This window comes from Miscanthus floridulus, chromosome 4 (assembly GCF_019320115.1).
Source record: "Miscanthus floridulus cultivar M001 chromosome 4, ASM1932011v1, whole genome shotgun sequence".
Lineage (NCBI taxonomy): Eukaryota > Viridiplantae > Streptophyta > Magnoliopsida > Poales > Poaceae > Miscanthus > Miscanthus floridulus.
The window spans coordinates 67,396,403-67,419,045 of record NC_089583.1 but is presented as its reverse complement, the minus strand read 5'-3'; the positions used below and the strand labels follow the sequence as shown (position 1 = coordinate 67,419,045).

The following is a 22,643-nucleotide window of genomic DNA, read 5'->3' as shown; positions in this document are numbered from 1 at the left end:
CCTTGAACTACAAGACCAAACAAAAAAAAGAATAGAGGAATTTGAAAAAGTTAATACACATGTCAGGTAACAAAACAAGCTAAAAAAAGATGCGAAAATAAAAACAGATAAAAAAGTGGTAGAAATGAAGCTCACCGGGTTGATTTCCTTAGTTAGCTTCTCCCCATCATAGTACTCCATGTACTTCTAGATAAAGAACATACAATCGTTGAGGAGTGCCTGCTTAGTTGCATTAATAAAAGGTCTCTTCCATCTGTGAACTCGAGGAAGTTTTCGGTTCGAGACCTTCTAGAATGCAGCATCGATGATGGGGATCTTGGCAAAAACAGCCTCGTAGCGATCAAGTTTGTCAGTGTTGTTCAAGTAGTCGTTTGAATCAAGCACATCTATGTGCTGGTGCAACATGTTGAAGCAGTAGACAAAATAGTGAATTCCATCCCTGATTGGAACAAATATCTACAAAAATATAACCAGAGTAATTATCCAATAAAACTGCGCACACAACAACAAACAAAAAGTTTAGAAAATGCCAGTTGCATATCTTGGCATACAATAATTGCTACTGGCAGTGATGCTAGATTGCTAGTGTACTTGAACAAAAAAAGTAGAGAGTGTAGGAGACTGCTAACCAGTTTTGCCTTGGACATATCATAGTGTTGCAGCTGAGATTCAAGAGTTCTCCACACTTTAATAAACTCAGCCGTCTTAGATGAATCATCATTCAAAATTCTTGGACACTATGAAACAGTAAACTGAAAAAAAAGAATGAAAAAATAATTTAAGCGATCAGAGGGCTATGTTTTGCTAGAAAAAATATATAATATTATACGAATGGATGAAAACCAATGTATCAAAATAACTCACAAAGAAAGTAGTGGTGAGGAACACCCTGTAGCCGATAGAATCCACTTTGTGAACAATATCATCGTGTCTTAAGCAGTGGACCAAAAAGTCGACCACCATAATCTCTCCTTGTGCTTCATCAGCAAAGTTGGAAAGCAGGTCCTCACCAATAAGGGTACAGAAAAGAGCAAACCCGATCAAGACAGTACTGCAAAAAAACAAAGGAAGAAAAAAATCATACAGTGCAAATCAATTAAGGGACAACACATTTGAAAAAAATCATACAAAACACTAGGGCATACGGTGCCATACAGACAATAATTGCAACATACAGGGTATTACATTTGCAACATACAAGCTATTACATTTGCAACTGATGATGATGCAATTGGAAACACACAGACAATTGCAACACAGATTGCAAAACATACAGAGAGTTACAATTGCAACTAAAGCAGGCAGTATAGTACTACAAGAATAAAACTAGAAATCAAATTAGGAACAACAAATTAGAAAACAAATCATACAAAAATTGCAATCATACAGTCCATCATAGAAATTGCAACATACAGGGCATTAAGTTTGCAACTACTTAGGGGCTCCAGTACAATAACAAAATGCAACATAAAAGGGCATTACATTTGAAACATATATGTGACTAAATCTGCAAACTAATGATGGTAGAATACAAAAAATAAATTACTAAAGAGAAATAGAGTGCACGAGCATACCGTTTCAATTCATCATCAGCGGCAATCTTCTTCCTCAATGCAATCACCTTGGCAAGAGGTACGTCAAGCCTGCTTTTCGGATAATGAAAGGGGATAGATATTTCCTCGGCTTCAACAAAAGCCTATCACCAAGGTGCTAGAAAATTAACCTTTGAACCTAGCCAAAGTCTACCAACCCTTCGGATTCTTCTTCCTACGAGAGTCTTACTGGTGGTGTCAAGTTGCTAATCTCGTCTTCAGACTCTGTAGGGAACTGAATCTGTGAAGCAGATGAGCTAGAGCATGCCTCCTCAGGAATAGTAGCGTGCAATATAGCAAGCTCAACATCGGCCTCGTTGCGGAGCCTATCCAGATCTTCCTCATACTTCTTGCGCTTGGTAGCATATTGTTTTCCAGCTTGAGTAGCCAACATCTTACTGATCCTCTTCGTTGCAGCTTCCTGAGCCTTCACAATGTCTTTATTCAAAGCATATTGATTGTGATTTAACTGTTTATCCATTTCAACTTGAAGCTTCATCAACTCTTTGTCTCCCTTCTTGCTCTAACCATACCTGCTTCTTCTGGTCATCAATCTCTGCCTTCTTCCCAACAGCAGCCTGCTTCTTCTCCATCTTTTTAGCTTCAACATCCTTAGACATCCGTGAAGACCTTCATGTGTATGTAATTGAAGGCTTAGCAGCTGAAGGTGGAACCTCATGCACCAGTCGGGACATCTAGATTTTCTAGTACACCACCTTCCTGTGGACCAACATGGGGAGGAGCATCGCCTGTGAGGCTAGCTACATAATCTACATTGCCTTCTTTTCCGCATGTATCTGTATCAGGCACAACTGGTTGCTCATCAGCTGAGGCACTTCTTGGCGGTCTTGCATTGAAACATCTATTTCAGGGTTTGTGCACGAGGGGTGTTGTTCACCTTCAGCGTGTCCTGAAGCAGATGCTTCACCACACTTCGACCGAAGTCTCTTCGGTCCTAAAAAACAACCCTTCTTGCCCTTCTTCATCCTCTTCAAGTTCGCTGCAAACTTCTGAGCACGGACATCATCCAAAAGTTTCTTGATGTCGACATAACACTCATGATGGGCTTTACCCATAAGCTCGTTAGCGCTCCTTGTTAGATCATGAGCCTTCCTCATCATTGATTGAGCCTCTGCAGCACTAGCATCGGAACTCTTCAAAATTTTCTCAACCTGGCTCTTCTTGCTTGTTCCAACTAAATTGAATAGCTCCTGGCCAAAACTTGAGAAGAAACTCGGATAGTTGAACAAAACATTTTCGCCCATCGTGCTACTAGAAGGAGCAGAAGGTCCAGTAGCGGCTGCAGCAGCAAATGGGGCAAAGAAGGGTGCAGGCTCAGGGGCAGGTGCAGTGGTAGGTGCCATGATGGGTACGGGTACGACAGCAGGTGGAGGAGTGTAGCACGTGCTTGATAGACTCCTCAACTGAAGACAATAAAAAACACACAGAGGCACAACGGAGCGTGAGTGAAAAAAAAACAGACTACAACTAGTAAAAAGGCAAAGCAAGTTGCAACATGCAAAGCCAAGCAGTTGCAAAACAAATATTTACATGTGAAAAATAGAAATGACCTAGAGGTTGCCAAACTCGACTGACTCCACCAGCTACATCTCCCCTGCGATCCAACGCTACTAATTTCTCAATCAACATATTATCGAACAAAGAACAACAAGGTAACATTGCCTGATCTATGTTCAAATTGTGTTGGAGGCGATCAAGATATAACATCTGCAATTATAATTAAAAACAAACAAAAAAGTAAGCATCCCAATTACAACTCTAAAAAAAGATGCACTAGAAAAATGCTAAGTTTGGGATAGGGATAGTTGCAAAGCTATAAAACAAAAACTAGTTGCAATGATTCCATATAACCAGCAAACCTCAAAACAAAAGAAAAAAATTGAAACAATAAAAAGAAAAGGCCAGTTGCAACTATAACTCTGTACCAGTTGCAATGATAAATGTAACCCAATTTCATGAATGGTGATAGGAGGGAAAAAAGAGAATGATTAGATAACTCACGACAAGGAAGATTCCACAACCATTGATGGGTGCGATTTTCCCCTTCAGAAAAGATTCATGCCTATACAGCCGAGCAGCATGCCGAAGGTCGTCAACAACTGCTTTGCACCAGTTAATTCCACTGATGCAGTGAACATCCGCAGTCCAGATGATATCATCAAGCCTAATGTAGTTGTCGGTGTTCGCAAAAAGTAACATGCAGAATGCATGCATCAACCAACACCTGACTGTCACATCTCCCTGGAGAGTACGAAACTGGATCTTCTCCTTAATCACCTTGGGAAGTATTTTATTGCCCGTTACACCATGTACCTGAAGACTCAAACTATTGCGCACCTCCCGTGCTTCTACCATATCCATGTTTGAGGGGTCATTTCCTACTCTATTCAGTATGAACATACACCAGACGCCGTGCTCATTGATTTTAATAACTTTGCCCATGCCGAGCTCTAGAGACAGACTCTGGATTGAATTTATCCATGAGCCATATAAGCAGCATCCTGGGCAATGAAGTGGGCTTAAACTCCAACAAGCCCGCCAAAACCCATTGCACATAATTTGTCTTTAATTTCATCAGGTGTTGCTTTAACAAGATCAACAAATTTTCCAGGAGAGCAACGAAGCGCCACTGCCCTATCCCTCTTAACAGGATCAATATTTGTTATCTGCAGGTTGTGCAAAAAACAAAAACAAAAAACAAATATGATTGCAATACTAAACAAATATAAAATATTCAAACAGAAAATAATAATAAAAAGTACATCAATTTTTTTTACCTCAGCAGCATCTACTGCCTAAGATATGGTGGAGCTGCTCTCCCCACGACGCCTCTTTCTATTGGCATGGGGATTAGGCGATGGGATTGTTGCGACTGGACTTGGCTCAAAATCATCATCAAGATCATGACACTAACAAGGGGTTGTGCAGGATCAGGAAAGATTGTCATCACTTGGATGGGGCTGTGAAGGAACAGGAAGCATCAGATTTCTCCTACTATGTTGCGTCTTCAAATGAGGGGACGACCACTGATGCACCATCCTAAGCGCTATTATATATAAAAAAGGTTAGTGTCTGCTTTAAAAAAAAGATGATAGGGAGTGCAATGAAATAACAATTGCATGCACAGGTTGCAAACAATAAAACTAGATACAGGACTAAAAACTAGAGATTCACTAAAGCAACATACTGCATAAATAAAAAGCTCCAGCACATCAAACAGTAACTAGAAACTACAAATTGCAACATACAGGGGTATTACATTTGCAAGTAACCAGGCAGTCCAGTACTATCATACAAATTGCAACATACAGAGCATTAAGTTTGCAACTAAAAAAGGAGCTCTAGAACCATGAAAAAATGGTAACATACAGGATATTACAATGGCTGAAGGGACCGTGATGCCTAAGAGGGGGGGTGAATTAGGCAACTTAAAAATTCTAACTCTAAACTATGGCCTCTTTTTCTAACCCTAGCAAAACATATGCAATAGATAAACTATCTATATGTCCAACTATGGTTTTGCTAGTGTGTTGCTATCTCTACCTCAAACATAGTAAAATAATCAATGTAAATGCGGAAGCTAAAGAGCAAGGTAGAGATATGTAAACTCCCATCGACTGACTCTGGTATTTTTACCTAAGGTATCGAGAAGCGCGCAAGCTTCCCCCTAGTCCTCGTTGGAGCCCCTCGCAAGAATCCCTCACAAGGGCCAAGCTCCCTGGTCAGGGTAACTCCATGGATAGCCTCAGGCCTTCCCCACACGCAAGTGGGTCTCCGACGTGCCTTCCGGCAAGCCTCTCCCGGATGCTCCCCGCCGTCTTCACTATCAAGCTTCCAGCCAAAACACCGCGGGCCTTGTTCCCTTCGGTACACGGTGGCAGCCACACCACAAACACGGTTGGTGTGATCTCACAAGACTTCAAGCCCCTTCGATGTACAACAATGGTGCTCGCAAGCTCCGAGTGGTAAGAGGTATGCAAACCTCACTAAACACTAGGCCTAAACCTAGAGCAAGCGCATAAGCGGTGACCTAAGCACTTCACAAAGCACCTACGCTAATCACCTGATGAATCACTAAGCACTATGCAAGTGGAGATCACTAAAATGGTGTATCAACACCCTTGCTATGTTTCCTTAGCTCCACACTCCTCAAATAGTCGGTTGGAGGTTGTATTTATTAGCCCCACTGAGAAAGTAGCCGTTGGGGTCGAATTCCCGCAAAATTGCTACTGACCGGACGCTGAATTGTCCTGACCGGACGCATCTGGTCGTCCTGACCGTTGAGCCGGCAATATACTGATCGGACGCTGGCCAGCGTCCGGTCGCCTACCACCGGACGCGTCTGGTCGCCAGCCACCAGACGCGTCCAGTCACAGATTTGCCGCTTTGGAACCTTACTGTACTCAATCGGACGCTGCTTCCCTACGTCCGGTCGGTTTCGCCGCCCGTGTCCAATCGTCCCAACTGCAGAGCCACCGGTCCAGCATTCAGTTGTCCCGACTGCTGAGCCACCGGTCCAGCATTCGGTCGTCCCGACTGCCGAGCCACTAGCGTCCGGTCGCCTCTATGAGCTTGTTTCTTCGCGATCTTGCGTATGGCTTGGTTCCAATCTTCATGCTTGGACTTTGCTTGATCTCTTGGGTGTTCTCTTGTGCTCCTAAGGTCTTGCTTGAGGTGTTGATCATCAGATCATCACTGTCGCCTTCGTCCAAGTTATGTCTTGCACCCTATTGAACTACAAAACAAACACTTGCAAATTCATTAGTCCAATTTGGTTGTGTTGGTCATCAAACGCCAAAATCCTAAAGTAAATGGGCCTAGTGTCCATTTTCCTTACAATCTCCCCCTTTTGGTGATTGATGCCAACACGACCAAAGCAAGCAAATAATAAGAATTTGGAAGTTAAAAACTACCTACTTGCTAGGATGCAATGCAAAGGGCATGTTTATTTGATACTTAAAGATACCAATTGAAATCAAATATGATATTAAGGGATACCAATTGAAGTCAATTGTAAGATACCAATTAAAACTAAATGAAAGCTTATCTTGCCCTTGCAAAAATCCCCATGTGGCATTATGGATTCCTACAAATTTTACCATTACTTAGACTAATCCATAATCCACTTTCCTCCCTTTTCTCGGACCATTACCACTTATAGACATCAACTTGATGCTTGTCTTTGGTCCTTCAAATTCTCCCCCTTTGGCATCAAACACTGAAAAGGAAGACATTAGTAGCACAAGGGAGGGTCAAATTTCGTGATCCTTTGTATAGAGTGAAATGGATCACAAAATTTGACTCTCACATTATATAGACTAAGCTTCCCCTAAATATATGCATACATATGGTAGAAAGCAAAGCATATGCATAATTAGCAATTTATTGTACAAGGGAGTTTAATCTATATAATGCATGGAGAAAGCATATAAATATGAAATGAGATCAACATGATGATGCTAATTGAAGAATGATGCTTAACTCCTGAGGACTCCAATTTCCTTACAATAAGACTACTACACATGTGATAGGTTTGAAAAAATGATAACATTTGAAAAAGTGTTAGTCTTAAAGCATCCAATTTGTAGAATTAAGCTCCCCCTAAATTTGTGCACACAAGTGTTGAATACTTGTAAAATTTGTGCACATTGATTTAAGTATCAAAATACCATTTGAAAGATGACTTCTCATGAATGTGAGAATCATTTTCAAAAATGATATTCGGGAGAGATTATCTACAATTTGGACTTTGGCACATATTAGATGAATAATTGTAAAACAAGCTGTGTGCCGTGCTTTTAAATAATTTTAAACCATGTAGGTTTGCTCCAAGGGTTGATAATGAAACCGAGCAAGCCTACCATATGATATACCTATCGAATGCATGACAAAAGATTTAAGCATGTAAATGCAAACATAGGCATGAAAGATAACTAGATGCTTTAAGAGTATATCAATTGTAAAACAATGCCAATTGAAATGAATACTAAATGAAAGTAATGACATCTAGTTACCTAACATGGGAAGGGGAATTTGGGTCCATAGTATTCACTAACCCACTTGGCAATGACTTTGTCCATCATGATGCACCCCATGAAATGCACCCATACTTTGCCAAGTCTCCAAATTCCCCAAAGTCCGATGGACTTCTCACTTCCCTTTCGGGATCCAAACCTTCTTGGTGCTCTTCATGTTGGAAATGATTTCCTTTGGCACCCAAAAGCGTTTGACCCTATTGTTGGCTTGCTTGTTCACCTTGATGGCCACCACCTTATCATTTTTTTTCTTCTTCAAGAGATAAGGTGTGGAGGCCTTCTTGTCCACCTTGTTGGTGTAGGTGTTGGAGAGCTTGCTTGTTTGCTTTTTCTCCTTCTTCTTTGCTCCTCCCCCATTCTTCACCTTGCACTCATAGGACTTGTGACCTTCCTTATGGCACACGTAACAAACCACGGTTTGTCCTTCATCAAGCTTCTTCACTCCCTTGACGATGTTATCTTGATGAAGTTGGGTTTGCTTCGCCTTGCCTTTCACTTGAGTCAAGTCCTTGGTGAGGCGAGCTACTTCTTGCTTGAGTTGCTCATTCTCCTTTGCAACCTCTTGTGTGCATGTATCTACAACAACTTTCTCAACACAAACTAGGCTGCACAAAGGTGAGTCTAAACATAAATCATTGCAAGAAGTAGAGGCATCCTTTTTAGACATGTTAAAGATAGAACTTTTCTTTTTAGATGCCTTGGTAGGGGTTGTGCTAATGGCTTCAAGATTAGCAACTTTATTAGTTAGCTCATCACAATGTTTGCACATGGTTTCCATTTTAGCAAGCAAACTATTATATGCTTCTTGTGAGCTAACTAACTTTTTTTTTAATTTTTCATTTTTCTTTTCAAGTTGCTCATCATTGATTGTGCATGCATTTGTTGTTGCACTAGCCTTAAGTTTCTCAATTTTAGTAGATAGTTCAATATTTGGATTAGCAAAGTTCTCATATTGTTCAAGCAAGGTTTTGTATGCTTTTTATGAACTATCTATCTTTTCTTTTAAACTTTTGAGCTTCTTTTATTGACTAGTGCAAGCTTTAGCAAATTTAAGATTTTCTTGTACAAGTTCATGATAAGAAGGCATATCATCATCACTATCACTCTCACTAGAGGAAGAGCTTTCGTTACCTCATGCCATAAGGAACACACGAGAGGAGCTTGATGATGAGTGCTTGCGGCCTCGCCTCTTGTGATGGGGTTCTTCTTCACTTGAAGAATCATCCCATGATCTTATCGATGTGAGGGTTTGGTTCTTGCATGCCTTATTCTTTGTCTTGGGTGTGGGCTTGTTTGGACAAACTTCCACAAAGTGCCCCAACTCGCCGCATCCATAGCATCCTCTCTTTCTTTGCTCATTTCTTTGATTGGTGAAAATGAAATCTTGAATTTGGATGGGCACACCCTTGACATTGAGCCTTTGGATCATCTTATCCACCTTGTTGATCACTTTGATTGATTCTTCATCAAGATCGGAGGTGGAGGAGGAAGATTGATCATCACTTGAATCTTCATCATCGTCCTCATCTTCTTCTTCATCTTCACTTGAGGAACTTGAGCTTGAGCTTGTCTCAACTTGCTTGCCCTTCATCTTCTTTTTCTCGCTACAAGCAAGAGCTTTGCCTTTGCTTGATGAAGAAGCTTCTTCTTGACCCATCTTACGTGACATTTCAAATGCCACTAACTTGCCAATGGCTATGCCGGAGGTCATGTTGCTCAAGTCCTCCATGTTGTGAAGGATGGTGATGATGCTAGCATATTTCTTTTGTGGTAGCACGGAGATGATCTTCCTCACGATGTCCGCATCATCTAGCATTAATAATCCTATAGAATGGAGCTCATTGATAATTAGATTCAAACGAGAATACATATCACGAACAAACTCATCATCATTCATAGTAAAGGAATCATAGTTTTGCTTTGTTAGACAATGTTTTTGCTCATGGACATTGCTTGTGCCGTCATGGAGCTCTTGGAGTTTTAACCAAATTTCATGTGCTGTATTTAAAGTGAATACTTGGTTAAAAACATCCATACTAAGTGATTCAAACAAGCAATTTTTTGCTCTAACATTGAAGTGCATTTCTTTTTCATCACTCTTTGTGGGGTTTTCGGGATTCTTGATGGGTTTCATCTCGTCATGAGTGACTCTCCATACACCCAAATCAACCGCCTCAAGGTGGCAAGCCATTCTAGCATTATAGTATGGGAAGTTAGTGCCGTCAAAGTGCGGAGGCCTAGAGGTATCCATCCCAACCGCTCTAAATAGCGTCGGCTCAACGACGGTTAAGCCAAAGGTCCAAATTGAGCCAACCGGCTCTGATACCAATTGAAGGGACCGTGACGCCTAAGAGGGGGGGTGAATTAGCTAACTTAAAAATTCTAACTCTAAACTATGGCCTCTTTTTCTAACCCTAGCAAAACCTATGCAATAGATAAACTATCTATATGTGCAACTATGGTTTTGCTAGTGTGTTGCTATCTCTACCGCAAATGTAGTAAAATAATCAATATAAATGCGGAAGCTAAAGAGCAAGGTAGAGATATACAAACTCCCATCGATGACTTCGGTATTTTTACTAAGGTATCGAGAAGCGCGCAAGCTTCCCCCTAGTCCTCGTTGGAGCCCCTCGCAAGGAATCCCTCGCAAGGGCCAAGCTCCTGGTCGGGTAACTCCGTGGATAGCCTCGGGCCTTCCCCACACGCAAGTGGGTCTCTGACGTGCCTTTCGGCAAGCCTCTCCCAGGATGCTCCCCGCCGTCTTCACTATCAAGCTTCCGGCTGAAACGCCGCGGGCCTTGTTCCCTCCGTTACACAGTGGTGGCCACACCACAAACGCGGTTGGTGTGATCTCGCAAGACTTCAAGCCCCTCCGATGTACAACAATGGTGCTCGCAAGCACCGAGTGGTAAGAGGTATGCAAACCTCACTAAACACTAGGCCTAAACCTAGAGCAAGCGCATAAGCGGTGACCTAAGCACTTCGCAAAGCACCTACGCTAATCACCTGATGAATCACTAAGCACTATGCAAGTGGAGATCACAAAAATAGTGTATCAACACCCTTGGTATGTTTCCTCAGCTCCACACTCCTCAAATAGGCCGGTTGGGGTTGTATTTATAAGCCCCACTGAGAAAGTAGCCGTTGGGGTCAAATTCCCGTGAAACTGCTACTGACCGGACGCTGAATCGTCCTGACCGAACGCGTTCGGTCAGTCGCGACCGTTGAGCCGGCAACATACTGATCGAACGCTGGCCAGTGTCTGGTCGTAGATTTGCCGCTCTGGAACCTTACTGTACTCGATCGGACGCTGCTTCCCTGCGTCCGGTCGGTTTCGTCGCCCGCATCCGATCGTCCCGACTGCAGAGCCACCGGTCCAGTGTTCGGTTGTCCCGACTACCGAGCCACCGGTCCAGCGTCCGGTCGTCCCGACTGCCGAGCCACCAGCGTCTGGTCCAGTGTCCAGTCGCCTCTGCGAGCTCATTTCTTCGCGATCTTACATACGGCTTGGTTCCAATCTTCATGCTTAGGACTTTGCTTGATCTCTTGGGTCTTCTCTTGTGCTCCTAAGGTCTTGCTTGAGGTGTTGATCATCGGATCATCACGTCGCCTTCGTCCAAGTTACGTCTTGCACCCTATTGAACTACAAAACAAACACTTGCAAATTCATTAGTCCAATTTGGTTGTGTTGGTCATCAAACACCAAATCCAAAGTAAATGGGCCTAGGGTCCATTTTCCTTATAATGGCAAACATACATGGAATTACATTTGCAAACTAACGACAACAGAATTGCAACGTACAAAAGAATTGCAATACAAATTGCAACATAAATGGTATTACATTTGCAACTAAGCAAGCAGCTAGTAGCAAGAGAAATAAAACTAGAAAATCAATTTAGGAACAACACATTGGGGAAAAATCATACAAAAAAAAACACTACACCACACAGTGCCATCATACAAATTGCAAACATACAGTACCCATCATACAATTACCAACGAACAGACCATTAAGATTGACAATAAAAAGGAGGGATCCAGTACCGTTAGACTAAAACTAAAGACTAATTTACGAACATCCGCATAAAATGGAACAACAAATTCGCTACCTATTCAAAACCCTAGGTACCGATTGGGCGGAATGATGCGCACAGGATGAGGGAGAATAAGGGGAATACCTTGAGGAAGATGATCGAAACGTCGACAACGGCGAAACTCACGATGACGGTGCTTGCTCAGGATGCTAGTTCCGTGCCAACAATGGCCCAGTTACACGAACCGTGGGGTCGAAGGAAGGGGAACCACGACCGCGAGAGCCTCCTCCGGGTGGACCTTCGAACAACAACGACGACAAGTTTCTCCGACAATGAGGAGCAAGTGCGCGGCGGAAATCCGAAAACCGCTTGCGGCGAAGCGGTGGAGAAAAACAGAAGAAGAGAGAAAAAACGGAGCAACAGAGAGAAGACGAAGAGAAGAACTGACGGAAAAAAGGAACTATTGTGGGAGTTGGTGGGGGCCCATCAAGACATGCGAATTAAATTTTAGGTGCAAATGGGTCGGGGAAAACATCGCGAACGGGAACGGGAGCGGAAGCGCGTGGGACGAAAGGCTGATTAATTGGGCGGTTCGACGGCTCGGCCTGGCCCAGGCGCGCCGGTTGGCCTGGGCACCCAGGTGCAAAATAGCAAAACAGTATATATATATATATATGCCAAGTAAACTTAAATATTTTGCACATAATTTTTTTAAAGATTATTAACTCTCATCAAGAAATAATCAGCCTGTTCGGGAGGCCGTAAACGATCGTGGATTATTTACTGCTGGCTGGTTTGGTGTGAGAGAAAAACACTGTTCCCGGCTGGAAATTTACGATCGTTTACGAGCAAGCGAACAGGCTGAATGTTGCTAACAAATACATAGAAATTTATAAATGTTTAAGGTTACGTAGAAATGACGTGTAAATAAATATAAATCCACCATTATTATGCCTAATCTAAAAAACACATATTTCTATGCTTATTACTAAACCATAAAATAATCTATATTATTAGCAATGAAAGATTAGAAGATGAAATTGCTAACCTTTAAAAGATTGAAGATGAAGCCAGCGGTCGAGAGCAAGAACTTGCTCCCCCAAGCAAGAACACGGATGAACACACGCGCACAAGTAGAGACCAAAGATTTGACATATGTCTCGGCTGGGGGACGGTGTAAGCAGGTATATATAGGTGAGGACCTTTAGTCCCGGTTGGTGGAATCTACCGGGACTGAAGGATCAACCTTTAGTCCCGATTAGAGTCAAAACCCGGGATAAAAAGCCAGTGGAACATTTGGTCCTGGTTAGTGGTTCCAACCGTGATTAAAAGGCAACTTTTAGCCTCGGTTTGAACCACATACCAGGACTCAAGGTCCCTACTACAAAAGTCTACTGCACTAGGGATTCTAATCCCGGTGAACTAATTCTTTTATTAGTCCCGGGTCAATCCTAACTGGGACTAAACGCATAAAACCGAAAGTCCGTTCTATACTATTGTATGAATCCAAATCCAAATCCAAATCCAAATAGATATTTAGGTTCTATGAATCTTAATCCTATTCCTATCCTACTCTCTATACAGAATGAACCGTTTCTTCAAACCGTCTTTTTTTCTTCCTAATATACAATACCTCTTTTCGTCGGTCTCCCTATGGCCGCGTAAGTCCAGTTTTGTTTGTGTACGTGGTGAGAGCCCGGATTTGAGTCTAGGCGTGACTCCAGTTTGTATTCGGCTTTGGTTTGCGTGTTTGGAAATTTTTGGCTAGTTTTGTTAGTGTACGTGGTGAGAGTCCGGATTTAAGTCCAAATGTGAGTTCAGTTTGTACATATAATAACAGCCCTTGCGCTTGGTCGGCACGCGGCCTCGATGTGGCACGCTCGCCTTGCCTCGTAGTCTTCGATGTAGAGTCCTGCACGACCAATCTGAATCAGGAGCGCTTGGCAATTGTTTTTTTTTACTGTCTCAACCTTCGAGTACAAACTGTAGTATTTGAACTCACGCACTCACACCACACGTACACACACATCTCCTAGTGCGCGAGTTAGATCTATAACCTATATAGATGTCTAAGATAACATTCATGCGAGACAACTAGAATTATTATGGGGACCTGCCCCGGTGAGAAACGGAGACGATCCCACGAATCGAACTCGCGTCGGGTGGTTCGCACGCCAGCGAACAAACCGTCCGAGCTAGCGCTCGGTCTCCCGCTTGGCACTTGTTAATTGATGAGGGAACTACAAGAACGATGGCGATCAAGAAAGGGGCTTACCGGGCTAACAAGCTCACGGTGTAGAGGACGAGGACGCGCTGCCCGCCGCGCCTTGCGTTTGAGGCGTGCGCCCATGCCGGCGAGGACTTGGCGACAATTTTGGGCATGCATGGGCCAGCCGAGCGGAGCCAAGATGAGCACCTCAGAGGGTCTAGTCAATAAAGATTTCAAATAAATATCAAAGATTAATGATGAAATCATATTTTTCTACCGTAAATACAAATCAAAATCACTCTCACAGGGCTGCAGCCCCCTAGCCCCCGTGGATCCGCCAGCCGACGGTGTGCAGAGGATGTGGCCGTCCGCGACGCAGGCCGTACAAGGTCCACGTTTCTCCCGTGTGCTCGACGTTCCCATGCTGAAGAACGGCGTGCAGCGCACCGCGCACCGCGCACAGCCCCCTCCCCTCGCGGCAGCGAGCAGGAGCTGGCTGCGGTGCTGAGCTGCGACCAGCTCGACCGCTGCGGCGTCTGCACGTTGTAAATGGGGACGAAAAATGTCATCGTGATGGGACCAAATTCTCTCTTCGAGTGTATCACACGTGATCTCTAGATTAGTAACCGCGCTCGGCTGCCGGCTCCGAAGGAGTAGACCGTATAAGAGAAAAAGGAAACGTGCATGGACCACAGTTTCATGATAAGCGGTTCGCGTCGCCCCGCTCCATCCACCCGGGTAGTCCCGTCCATGCCCCGCTCGTTTCCGGCACAAACTCCCACCCGGTAACCCTTTCTGCCCAAAAGTTTGACGTGTTCTTTCTGCCCACAAGTTTGCCGTGCCTTGCAGACCAGGTGGGAATTTAGTATCATTGTGTAGATAATCAGTGGCGGACCCAGGATTTGAAACCAGGGTAGTCCTAGTCAAAAAAAATTATGTGTAACACGACAAAATTCAAAGAAAAAATTCGGTAAAATAGACTATAAATTAACCGCGGAGACGTTAAATCCGTATCTATATGTATCAGCAAGTTTGAAGCAGCAGAATTTGTGGAAACATATACAGACAGCACTAAGGATGGGTATGGGATGCACCAGCGCCGGTCCTGAGTTTTCACAGCCTGGAGCGAAACTGGCAAGCAGGGCCTCTCAACATAAATAATACTTAGTAGATTTTTTACTTAGTAGATTGGTAAGCTTGTTAGAGTTTGGCTTAAGATGAACTAAGGGCTTGTTTAGTTTGCAAAATTTTTGGCGAAATGGTACTGTAGCACTTTCGTTGTTATTTGACAATTAGTGTCCAATCATAGTCTAATTAGGCTTAAAAGATTCGTCTCGTGAATTTCGTCTAAACTGTGTAATTAGTTTTATTTTTTATTTATATTTAATGCTTCATGCATGCGTCCAAAGATTCGATGTGACGAAAAATCTTAAAAATTTTGCAAAATGAAGTGGAACTAAACGGTACCTAAAAACAACTTACAACGGAGCAAAAACCTGCAACTTAATGCCTTAATGACGAGGAAACGCTCAATGAATCACATAAACATCCTCATAAGATTAGGTTTGCTGTGGCCTTTGGCTGTGCCAACGTTGATCTTGCAATAAACACTAGAAATGACTCATGGATCCCAAATCTCAGTTCTAAAGATTTTAAGATTAAAAGATAGATTATAGTGCAGTAGGGCAAGTCGGCAACCAGCACGTATCTACTAGTACAAGCAATATCCGAGTATTGATGGACGGTGCTACGACGTCCTCTGCCCAACTATATAAAATACGTATACAGGACATATACCTGCTAGGCTGCTAATGGGCCCCTTGGCGTCAGGGGCCTGGAGCGTGTGCCCCGCTCGCCCTGCCCCTAGGGCCGGGCCTGGGATGCACACAAACTACACTGGTGGTTCAATCATAGGCTAACTGATACGGTCTAGCATACGCTAAAAAAAAGACACGGTCTAGCATCCTTATAAAAAAAACACGGTCTAACAATCAGAAGAGCACACCAGGGACAGACTAACATCGATTCTTCTTCATCAGGCTCAACTCTTCTTCCTTTCATGGCCTTTTGGTATTGGGGATTTGACTGATGGAGCAGCAGCAGCTGGGGGCCGATCCAAATCCAAGCTCTGCATCTCAGAAAAAAAAACATGAAAAACACTAGGATTTACTGAAACTCATCAGGCAGACAGGCAGACAGGCAGTGCGTGTGCTTCCAGGACAGACAGAGGCCACCTGGGGACGGGCGGACGGCCGCTGCGCCGGCCGGCGTAGCCAGATGCGGAGCTGCCTGCTGTGCTGGCCGGCGTTGGCGCGCCACGGCCCGCACGCCGGACTACCGGGACTGGGATGTGCCGATGTGGGATCTAGCGGAGCCGCGGAGGCAGAGCGGAGTGGCGGGCGCGGGCCGGCGGGGTGGGGCTGCCGGCTGCCGGCTACCGGCCAGGCGGAGCCACAGGGGAGGGGAGCTGGGGAGGCCGGTGGGGTGGGGTGGCCAGCCGTCAGGAAGGGCCGCTCGCTGCCTCACTCGCGCAGAGTCGCAGACAGAGAGCCAGGAGAGTGCGCAGTCACGCTCGCGCAGACGGGGAGACGGGAGAGATGAGTAACGGGCCAAATTTTCATGGCCTGCACTGCTGCGCAGAGTACTAAAACAAATTTGGGCCCAATTCTAGGGTAGTCCTAGGCCTACCTGAACTATCCGCTGGGCCTGCCACTGTAGATAATGATGTTAGTGTCTTTTTATGTGTAGAAGTGAAGAGAAGAGAAGATAGATATTTACCCTATATATAACAAAACATTAAAGAACAAAAATTTCTTCTTCGGTTGCTTCTAGAAACTTACATCAGATTCATCCTCTGCATGTAATAACATGTCAACAAACCTATGGTCTGATTGGTTGGCTACCCATTTTTGTCCAACCAAAATTATGGTAAGCAAAAACTTAGGCTTACCAAAATCAAGGCTATCAAAGTTATGGTAAAAAAACATATGTATGCATTTGGTTGGCTGCCAAAATCAAGGCTTGCCAATTTTCTCTTTTATATGTAGTTTAAGAACTTTCTAGAGACTTGCCAAAAGTTTGGCTATAAATGTTGGTGTGTCCAATTCTTTGGCAATGACCAATTGATGGGTACAAATTTTGGCATGTCATGGTTAATTTTGGCATGTCATGATTTTGGCTGAGTAAGAATTGGAAGCAACCAATCAGGCCCTTAATCCAAATCCAATTTGACAAGCCTACCCTACCCTTATGTCCTTTGTGTTCCGTATGTGGCCCAAACTCACTGATTCGTGCTCGTATGAGTTAAAATCACTGTTCATCTAAACGGTCGTTTAGCCCGTTTAAACACCGTGTAAACGCTACACGGTGTTACGCCATTTTCGTTTAATCATCCGTTTAGCATGTTTAATTCACCGTTTAGCCTGTTTAATGGACTGTTTAGCTCGAATAATGGCTAAACGATAGGTAACCGACGGTTTACCGTTTAGCGTTTAGGAAAACATTGGTTAAAACAACTCATGTCCAACAAAAGTATGAATACGACATCGATTTCCGTTGCAACGTACGAGCATATTTGCTAGTAAAGTATTAAGTTTCATCTGTCCCTAGCGTGCGATGAATTAGAGTGGTGTTCCTCTCGAGCATTTCTTGGAACAACTTTGGCTGTGTCTGGATCAAGGGGCTAAATTTTAGTCGTGTCACATCGGACGTTCGGTAGGACTAAACATGAGTTAATTATAAAACTAATTGTACAAAAGTAAACTAATTAGCGAGACGAATCTATTAAGCATAATTAATCTATAATTAGCAAATGTTTTACTTTAACACCAAATTGTCAATCATGGGCTAATTAGACTTAATAGATTCATCTCGCAAATTAAACTGAATCTGTGTAATTAGTTTTATAATTAGACTACGTTTAATACCCTTAATTAATATTAAAAATTTAATGTGATATGACTAAACTTTTGGCAGCTGGATCATCGGCGTGGAGGTTAGCAAGGACGTTGGGATAGCCGCATACTAGTGATTTTCCAGGTGACGATGTCCTAGGACTGCGAGCTGCCTATGCTGGCGGTATGTATGCGCTCTGCAACTAAAACTAGGTCGGCTTCGCGGGCCGGGCCGCACGCCACCAGCCCACCACTCCACAGCACGCGCAGCGCAGCGCAGGCAATGAGCCCAACCAGCAGAGAGCCCGCAGTCTCGTGTACTGGGCCCACGTCCGAATGTAAACGCCAACAGCAACGGCAAGTCGGCAACCTCCTCCCGCCACGACGCCGGGGGTGTTAGCTAGAATTAGACAAAGATAGTAACAGTATCTGTTGGGTTCTATTTGGGCCTGGCCCAATTTTTGTATTCAATTAAATAAAATATATCCTTAGGCGTTTCTCAAACTAAGAAATATATCCTTAGACATATACTAGATGCTAGGTGTAGTATAAAGTTTTAATCATATATGAGAATCTGACTAAAGGTGGCTCAACTTAAACAAATGAGTGTTTTTTGTGCACCTATTGTGATATATTGAGAGGGGAGAAAGGCTTGCCGTACGCGCACGGTACGAGTGAGACCGCACTGGCCCGCTAGATATGGCGAATTGATTTTGGTTGATGGCTAGAATTGTAAGGGTTACAGTTGCGGTTACTAATAACTCACGTGGTTATAGCCACAGTAGTTGAGCCTTCATGACGTCTAGGATTATATCCTCTACTCTCGGTCTTCCACCCACCGCATCTATAAGAGGGGTGTTAAGTTTGCCTTCACTACGTGAAAAACGGTTTGTAGCAATATGATAAAATTTTTGTAGGGGCAGCTGGTGATGAAGCCGCCCCTACAGTGGTATGCTCGGGAGCCCAGAGAACAGCCGCCCTTACAAATGAAACAGCAGGGGCAGCTGGTGATACGAGCCGCCCCTACAAATGAGTCTGATTTGTAGGGGTGGCTCACTCACCAGCCGCCTCCAGTATTATGATTTATAGAGGCGGTTCAATCACCAGCCGCCTCTATGAAACGTTGTACGTACAAAAGGCCGCAGACTCCTTTCTCCTCCTCGGCTCGCTCACTCGCACGGTCGCACCCCCGCCTCCACCTGCTCGCTCCCTCCCTCCCCCCCACACCGCGACGCCCTCCTCACCTCCACTGTGGCAGTGCGGAGCCTCGGCCGAGGCAGCGCACGGGTGCTGGCTGGTGGCCGGCGGCAGATCCGGCCTCCTCCTCACCTCCCCCGCCCTCCTCCTCGCCTTCCCTGCGTAGATCCGGCCTCCTCCTCACCTCCTCCGCCCTCCTCCTTGCCTGCACTGCGGCGGCGCGGAGCCCCGGCCGATGCAGCGCACGAGTGCTGGCTGGTGGCCGACTGGTAGATCCAGCCACGGCGGGCCTAGATCCGGTCCTCACCCCCACGCAGCGAACAGAGGCTCAGAGAGGGGCCCGCCCAGAGCGACGGGATGCAGACGAGGCCGGAGGACGCCATGGAGGAGGTGGAGGCCGAGGCGGCGCCCAAGGCGGCGCCGGGGCCGGAGCTAGGGTTGCTCGTGGCGCGGACGGCGGCTGACACCCGAACCCTCCGATCCTTTCCCCATGCTGCACTGGCTCTGTGGCCGAATCGCTTATTGGTCTCTGTGGAATCAGAGGCGATGCGGTGGAAGCTTGACTCCTCCGTCTACAAGCGCGTGCCGTCCAGGGAAACCGCCGCCATGGAACCCGACGTCGAGACGCCAAGTTCGTACCCTGCTCGGTTTTCTCCGTTCCTCTTACCACTGGTTAATTTATTGTGAGATTTGAATCTCATTTCCTTTTCCCATTTCCGTTTCCGTTTCCATTTCCATTTCCGCAGTGAGAATGACGGACAGAGGCAGCGGCGGTGGCGGCGCGGGGCCGTCGTGGCGCATGTCCTTGCCGCATGTCTGTGTCGCCACGCTCACCTCGTTCCTCTTTGGATACCACTCCGGGTGCGTGCCCTTCCGCCCACGTTTTCAGCACTTCTGATGGCTCTGTTGCCCTCATCTGAAACTCGTGCTCATTTGGTGCCGTGATGGTGAATGACGCAGGGTGGTGAACGAGCCCTTGGAGAGCATCTCCGCTGACCTTGGCTTCGCCGGCAACACGCTTGCTGAAGGTATGTGGGCATTTCTTCAGTTAGTGGTTTTGGTCAGTTTATTTACTTGTCATACTCAAGTTGTGCTTGCGCTTCTGTTGGGTGCAGGGCTCGTGGTGAGTATCTGCTTTGGAGGAGCTTTTGTTGGGTGCCTCTTCAGCTAGCGGCTCCATCGCCGACGGGATTGGGCGACGCCGTGCGTTCCAGCTCAGTGCACTGCCTATGATCATTGGTGCTGCCATAAGGTTACATCATGTGCCACTTGATTTGTCTTTCTCTTTCACTAGATCCTGTCTCTGATTGGTTTAATGTTGTATTTAGTTGCCACTTGCTCGCATTCATTATTCTTTGGTTGAGTCAGTGGAAGTTGTCTATTTTATTTTTGTCAAACAATTAAGTACTACTACTTGGACCTTGGGTGTACCATCTGGTGACTGCGTTGCTGGTGAATTGGTCTCTTGGACTAGTGTCCTGCTGACTGGTTGCCTGTCTATTGTTGCTTCTGTAGAATTGCTGAAAATTTGAATTGTGGGTCAAATATCTACCTCTTTTTTTTACAGGCACTGCTTTGAACTCTATGAAGATAGTAACATCTTTCATTAGCTCATACCTCTTTTTACAAAGGTATTTGTTCTATTAGAGTCTGTTTGATATAGCTCTTAGAACTGTTTCTAGGCTTAATTTACAATCTCTTCTAAGCATCTTTTTAATTAAAAAATGATTCTATGCTCCACTCTTATATGATATGGCCTACTTAGATATGCTATTTGCTTCCTGCCTGATTATCGTGCTCTGAGAACTTATATATTCTCTGTAGGAAATTTGAAGTCATCTTTGATGTTGATCATTTTATAAGTTATTTGAGGGATGATGTACGGATCATCTGGGATATCATTGACTGATTCATAGAGAAGAATGAGCTCTTTGTCGGTATAAAGTAGGTGTTTTTTTACTCTGTTTTAGTTACCTGAAGCTTTCATAAAATGCTACTTTCTATCACCAGAAATAGTTCTTTTGTGATTCAGCTGCTATTATCTCAATAGGGTGGGAAAATTCAAAGAACCTTCATGCCGCTACAGATAACATAAATCTCACCTGCCCATGCATTCTTAGCTATATTATAGTCTACAACAGATTGAACAATAAAGGCAACGAGCAGGTTCCATACTGACCATTTTTTTTCCAAATTAATGAACTATTTCCATTTAGATTACTCAAGATGCCATTGCTGCCTTTGTTCAGGTCTCAATCACTTTGCATCGGTCGTTGCAGGCACGATGCTAACCCATACACATGCTTTATAAAACAATACAATGGGATACGTCGACATCCTTACCATTCTCACTCTTGGAGCTTGATTTAGTTATTATACTAATTAGTTATTTTTTCACTGATGTAGATTGGCAGTATGCAGACGAGTGGACGAGAAGTTCAGCATGGCTGTCATCGATGCAAGTCTAATGCAATGGCTAAAGATCAGCATAGCTGTCATCAGCCAAATAGATGTTGCGGTCGCTGTGCAGACGAGTGGACGAGAAGATTGGTTTTCACATTACTTTTCATATACCTATGTGCAGTCTCATAGTTTAAATGAACAGCAAGCACCATAGTTTGCAACGTGTATTATCATGAAAGATTTGTTATAATCTAGTATAAATAAATATGTATTGTCATTGAGTTTCAGTACGATCGCAGAAGATAAGTCATGATGGAGTTGTGCATGAAAAATATATGTTCTGATTGAATTTTAAAAAAAAATTGACGGAAAAATATATTGTAGGACGGTTACTACTGTAGCCACCCCTACAAATCGATTTGTAGAGGCGGCTTTGTAGAGGCGGCTGGTAACACCAACCGTCTCTACAAATCGATTTGTAGGGGCGGTCTAGGAACCGCTCCTACAAATATATGATTTGTAGAGACGGTATGGTAGAAACGGCTGGTTGAGCCGTCTCTACAAACGATCTTCAGCCATCCCTACAAATGTACTGTAGCAGTGCTTCGGCCTTGCGTACGAATACACATCCAGCACCACCGTGCTGCTATACAACTTTCCAGTCCTATCTCGTACGCGCACAGCCGGAACCGTCGTCACATCTGCTCGAGTGTGTAAGGGCGCGCGGTCATGTTTTTTTGGAATACAACTCCACGTGACTGCTCACTTCTGCCCGACGCTCTCTATTCCTGTCTGTCGGACCCGGCAATCTAGTTCACGTCCAAAACGTCTACATCCCGGTGATGATATGATCTAGTACATGGTTTCATCTCTTCACCGCGTGAACTGTTGATCGGATACATCAAACAACAACCCAGTGGCGGATCTAGGAACCAGGCTGGGGCGCTGCAGCCCGGATCCAGCTCATAAAACTCTCTCTATATATCTATGTTGTAACCAGTGTAAATTAGTAATCATTACTATAGATCAGCTCAAGTCAACTTAGATCAATATACGTTGGACCAGCCCTGGCCTTGCCCATGGAACAACTCACTATGTCGACTAATGGGAACGACACAGCTAGTGCCTTCGGCACTAGTCTCATCTCGAGGTATACTTTTGCAACTGATGTTGCTTTGTTTCTTGGTCATATGATCAGTATAGGTCATGTTCATACTTTCTACTAATAAATTTCACGTGCACATATTTGTTAAAATAT

General features: G+C 44.4%; 1 pseudogene; it reads left to right on the top strand.

Annotated features, from left to right (window-relative positions):
- The first annotated feature begins 19,327 nt into the window (after positions 1–19,327).
- LOC136551624 (probable plastidic glucose transporter 3) lies at positions 19,328–20,915 on the top strand (annotated as a pseudogene).
- Positions 20,916–22,643: the final 1,728 nt, after the last annotated feature.